The following is a 6,090-nucleotide window of genomic DNA, read 5'->3' as shown; positions in this document are numbered from 1 at the left end:
GAAGTATGCTCTGAAATTTTTTTTTTCATAGCAGAAAATTGTGTTCCCAGAGTCAGTTCTTTGAGGATATTGTGAATGAATTTAGTATAACTAACATCTTCTATGGAAATGTTTGTTTTTAATGTGTCAGGCTGATGTGAAGTGGAAGCAGAAGTTGAAGGTTGTTCAGCATCTGGGATAAGAATGGGTTCTTCCTCTGAAGAATAGAGTTCAATAAGGTCTGGCGATGGAGAAAGGCTTCAAGGTCTCAGTGAAGGAGCTGGCGAGGGTGTATGTGGAGGAGGCAGTGGAACTGTATGAGGGTGTGGCAGAGGTGAAACCTGAGGAGAGGGCTGCTGAAGCACTTTCTGAAAGAGCTGGAGAAGAAGAGAAGCTGTGTCCTGAGTTGCCTGAAGAGGAGCAGGATCAGGAGCACTGATTATTTATAACAAATTACAACTCTTCCTATGAAAAGTTATTCCGTTATTATACTTCCTCTGTGTATATCCGTATGCTGCAGAAGCTGGCATATTTGAAAATATAAGTGAGATTAAATAAAAACACTAAAGCACGACAACGTGGATGCAGCTACATGTTTTTGTTTTGTTTACCTTTTTTGAGTGTACGTGGAACGGAACGACGGCTGCTACGGGGAGAAGAAACAGAGATCAACCTAATTTGCTTCAACATTTTGACGTTATGCCGTCACCTGTTCTCAATCAAACCTTCTTGGTGTCATAATTCTTGGTTTGAGGCTCGCTACATTAGCACGGGCAGAAAGCATTTGGCATGTGCGGCTGCCCTGAATTATTGAAGAGAGAAGGAGACGGTACCTACTTCTATTCCGTCCCCGCGGGATTCCCGCAAATCCCATTTTCCGGCGTCCCGCGCTCCTCGACGCAACTTCCTGTTTCCGGCAAGGCGGGATGCCTCAGAGGGAGAGAAGTTGTGTCATAGGGGACGGGGTACCGGAGAAGGAAAGCTGTGGAATTGTCGGTGGGCGACCTCAGGTATGAGTTTTTCGGGGGGGGGGGGGGGGGGGTGTTTGAGGGACAGCTGCCGGATCGCGGTCTTGGTGGAAGACAGAGGGAGAGACTGCAGATCATGGGGAGGGGAAGTGGTTCTCCCGATCTCCGAATGCGTGTGTGGAGCGGTGATTGGCGTGTTGAGAGTATGAGGGAGCCGAAGGCGTGTGACTTGATATGTTTGCGCTGTGTTGAAATTCATCTTTTCGGTGCTGTACAATTGTTTACGCTACCGTGCCGGGATTTGACCGTTAGCTTCCTATTGTTTAACGGGTGTTCGGTTTATGGAACGTGCTGAAGGAAGGCGAATCTAATACCTTTGATCGTTCCCGACTCTAGCTCCGCGAGTAGTGTCTACACACCAAGATTCAGAATTTATATTACTTATTATTATTTTTTTTAGAAGACGTTTGGATTGTTTGTCTTCCAGTGGAGTTACATTCTTGGTAGCACCTCAGCCTTGAAAGAAGTTACCGGAGATACGTTATAGTGTACACATTTTCACCAGATTTCGTACGTACACTAAGGATCTTTGTGGCATCGATAATCATCTAGTCGCTGTTTATTTTGGAGCTAAACAGGGTCCAGTGGTGATCACAGAGACCAGTGATTGAATGAAATCCAGCTTGCTTGTGTCACACTACATTTATTCGACTGATGCCACCCACTGTTCATTACCATATTCCTGTTTTATACCCAATCATAAGAGCATGTCTGATTGGAGCCATTTTCAAGTTGTTTTGTTTTTTGCATCATCTTTTTAGGTCAGGTTGTATGCTTTAAAGACATTTGAACCCCCAACAAAATATGAGACAAATATTAGTGATCATTTTTGTTGTTTTTAAAAGCAGCTATGCTCTAATATAAGCATCTTAATTTTTTGTACCAATTTTCAGTATTTGAGTCACCTCTTCAACAAAACATTCCTAAATATTAAATTTCATTATAGCCCCGGAACCTATTAGACAGAAAGGTGAATCCACTGAAAATACATAATTATCCAAAGGTGGTCATTTAAATAAATGTTATAGACGACATATATTCCTTCTTTAAAATATTTGAAAAAAGGTTTGCTGCTGTTTTGAATTAATAATACAACATATTGCAATAATTCTTACAGGTATTCTAAAATATAATCAAGCAAGAGTTTTGCAGGACCAATAAAATTAAGAGTTGTTTTTTTCTACAGGAAATATGACATTAAGTAGAACAGCTTAAGTTAATATTGCATATATGCTGCCATGGAACTAATTCAGAGCATAGGTATGTATTAAATGAACTGCAAAATATGTTTGAATAAAGGTTGGGCTGAATGGGCCTTTGGTCTTCTTTCAACCTAACTAGCTATATTTTGGAAATATGAGACTTCCTGGGAGAGGCTAACATGCTCATTTTTTTTGTATGAATTCATGGCACATCCTGTCAATTTTTGGTTGCAGAAGATGTAGGGTAATTGACATTACAAGTTACATGGCATTTATTTGATGAAAAATCCACTAATATTTGATACATATTCAGAAACATTCTTTAGAGGAATGGTATAGTAGTCTTAAATGGGGGCGTGGAAATTAGGAAAAAAGTCCCCAGTGTATGTTACAGATGTGTTTACTGTCTCACAAATATGTGAATTTAGGAGCTTTAGAATTGTTTTTGAGCTGGCAGAAATTCCATTTTATTGGTGGTTTGAAGGAAAAATTCTGATAAATATTTTGGGTGAGTGATATTGATACCATGTTTGTACAGATATTTTGATACATTGAAAGTTAAAGTATAAAATGAGCCATGCTGAATCATATGAAAGTTCATCCTTTCTCCAGCAGTGACCAGTAAGGATCAGAAGATCCCAAAAAGTAGATTGCATTTCTTTATCCTTCTAGACTCTTCCAGACTGATGGATTGTGGTCCCCCAACCTACAGATGGAAGCAGAAAACACTAATTTTTCAGTGACATCACCACCAGTTAAAAAAAAGGGCAGCCATGGAACTAGTCAGTTTCCACTTTGATTGGAACCACAGAAAAGCAGTATAACAAATCCCATCCCCTTTCCCATTACTCTTAGGGTCTGTGTACCTTTGACCTAATTGAGCCTGAAGGAGAGTCCTTAGACCAGAACTCTGACCTCTGGATCCTAGTGGGTCGTGTTCTAATGGGCAACTATGGGTCCTTGGGTTCAAGGATGTTCCTCTTTGCTTCTTCATCTGCCCCTCCCCCTACCTTTCCTCTGTTTCAGTTCTTTCTGATCCAGTGGGGTTTAAACCAGGCCCTTTCAGAGAATTGTGGTGGGGGAAGGGTTACTGGTTTTCTATTGTGACTTTTCTTAGGTTTCCTATAGGACTGGCCAAGTTTTTTGTGTTTGTCTTGATGGAACCCGAAGTTGAAGAAGAGGGAGAAGGTCAGCATTTGTCTGAAAGCATGGCAGAGAGGAATTAGCACTGCAGCTAGCGTCTACTGCCTTGCATGAGAAAGAGAGGCATCAGATTCGGTTGTGCAGGAAGGTTTGTCACTGGGTCTTGAGGAGCATGCTGAGGGAGGCAAATCAGAAGCTTCTGTGGCCACAATAGATCTCATTGATAGACATCTTAAGCACGTGCCTTGTGTCTCTGACGTGGCCCGACAAGGAGGAGAGGTAGCGTTTGGTTGGTGTGCACCTGGCAGGGTTATTGGCACAGAGTGCCTCTGTAGGCCAGGGTTTGGCAGACCCCCTCCCTCGCTCCCTTTCAGCCAACAAAATTGTTTGCCGAGAAAATAAAGCTGGAGAAATGTTTTTTTGAGAGATCTGGATTAGGGTCTGCAGATAAGCTTCAGACAAGTCTAGAGGCAAGAAAGTCAACCCTCTAGACTACTACTACGATTGATCACAAAATCCCCATATAAAACAAGGACACTTGCAGGGCAGCAGTGATCCCCTTGATGTCTGTAATGGGACAGAATCTCCTTTGGGGCCACAAAATAAATGAAGTGATGACCTCTTTCCTACTCCTCTGGTGGGGTATGGACTAGAACAGTGGGTTTCTTCTACAGCCACTCTTAGCACCGATCTGCAGAAAAAACTCTATATAAATAAAGAGGTCAGAAACTCCAGAATACAGCCTTGTTGGATTTATTAAATAATTTATTTATTTGTAGCATTTATACCCCACTCTTTCCCGCTCAATAGCAGGTTCAGTGCGGCTTACAGAGTATGGTACAAAGTATCACAGATACAATACAAAGTATGTTGCAAAGTATGTTACAATGTATCACAGAGGTAATACAAAGTATGGTACAATATATCTCAGAGATAACATAGCTATATAGAGTGGGACAATAGTAAAAGATGTGGGGAAAGAATTGGAGTGTGGCTAGTACTGGTGGTGTGGTCTAGGTTCGAGGATTAATTTGGGTCGTTTGGGTAGGCTTGTTTGAAGAGGTAAGTCTTCAGCAGCTTTCAGAAGGGTAGGTGTTCATTGGTTTTTCGGATATGTCTAGGTAAGGCATTCCAGAGTTGGCTGCCTATAACAGAGAAGTTGGATGCATAGTAGGTTTTGTATTTGAGGCCTTTGCAGTTGGGAAGATGAAGATTGAGATATGTTCGAGAAGATTTGGACCAGTTCCTGGCTGGAAGATCGATCAAATTGGACATGTAGCTTGGAGATTCACCATTGAGGATCTTGTGGATCATTGTGTGGGTTTTGAAGTTTATTCTTTCCTTGATAGGGAGCCAGTGAAGTTTTTCACGAAGTGGTGTTGCGCTTTCGAATCGTGATTTGCCAAAAATGAGTCTGGCTGCTGTGTTTTGGGTGGTTTGGAGTTTTTTCATGATTTGGGCTTTGCAACCGATGAAGATGCTGTTGCAGTAGTTGGCATGGGTAAATACTGTGGATTGTACTAGATTGCGGAAAGTTTTCTGTGGGAGGAATGGTTTAACTCTTTTCAGAATCCACATCATGTTGAACATCATCTTCGTCGTGGCTTTTGCATGAGTTTCTAAAGTTAGGTGTTTGTCTAATGTTACTCTTAGGATTTTTAGATTGTCAGATATTGGGATTGTAACGTCGGGGGTTGGGAGCAGAGTGGAATGTTGTGATGAAAGGATTAGGCACTGAGTTTTTTCTTTGTTCAATTTCATCTTGAAGGCATTGGCCCAGGAAGCTAGGATGTTCATGGCAGTGATGATTTTCTCCGAGATTTCTGTAAGGTTGGATTGGAAGAGGAGGAATATTGTGACGTCATCAGCGTAGATGAAGGGATTTAGGCCAGACTTGGATAGGGATTTGGCCAGAGGGATCATCATGAGGTTAAAGAGGATCGGGGAAAGGGGTGAGCCTTGGGGGACTCCGCATTTTGATGGCCATGCAGGCGATATTGATGAGGTTGATTTGACCTGGTAAGATCTGGTGATAAAACATTTTATCCACTTAATGATGTTTCTGCCGATCCCTAGTTTGTCCAGTAGTTTTGTAAGAATATCATGGTCTACCATGTGAAATGCGCTGGATAGGTCGAACTGCAATAGAAGTATTTTGTTACCAATTAAAATTTCTTGTTTGAACTTGGATACCAGGGTAAGTAATACTGTTTCTGTGTTGTGTGTAGTTCGAAAGCCCGATTGTGATTCATGTAATATGGAGAACTTTTGTATGAATTCGTTAAGTTGGGAGGTCACTCTGTTTTCCGTCAGTTTGGTCAGAAGAGGGATGGAGGCTATAGGTCGATAGTTGATCAGGCACCTACTAATCCTAGTGGTTAGTGCAGCAGACTTTGATCCTGGGGAACTGGGTTCGATTCCCACTGCAGCTCCTTGTGACTCTGGGCAAGTCACTTAACCCTCTATTGCCCCAGGTACAAATAAGTACCTGTATATACTATGTAAACTGCTTTGAATGTAGTTGCAAAAACCACAGACAGGTGGTTTATCAAGTTCCATTTCTCTTATCTGAGGTGATTCAGACTCTCATCGCATAAAATAGACAAAGGCAACCCCACCCACCCATTAGCTCTCAGGATGGGCTTTCAGCCCTTCACTAGGTCCTTTTGCTCCTTTCAGGAGGCACCATTCCATCCAGGATGTGGGCACAGATTGTCAGGTCCTTGAAGAGGAGTCTT

At 42.0% G+C, this 6,090-nt stretch overlaps 1 protein-coding gene across 1 annotated transcript in view; it reads left to right on the top strand.

Annotated features, from left to right (window-relative positions):
* The first annotated feature begins 790 nt into the window (after positions 1-790).
* Positions 791-6,090, top strand: part of SLC39A10 (solute carrier family 39 member 10) — a 103,601-nt gene continuing 98,301 nt past the window's right edge. Inside the window, exon 1 of the mRNA XM_030210109.1 lies at positions 791-989. The gene's annotated coding sequence lies outside the window, so the exon portion shown is untranslated. The remainder of the gene's footprint in view (positions 990-6,090) is intronic.

This window comes from Microcaecilia unicolor, chromosome 7 (assembly GCF_901765095.1).
Source record: "Microcaecilia unicolor chromosome 7, aMicUni1.1, whole genome shotgun sequence".
NCBI lineage: Eukaryota > Metazoa > Chordata > Amphibia > Gymnophiona > Siphonopidae > Microcaecilia > Microcaecilia unicolor.
This window is presented reverse-complemented; position numbering and strand designations above follow the sequence as displayed.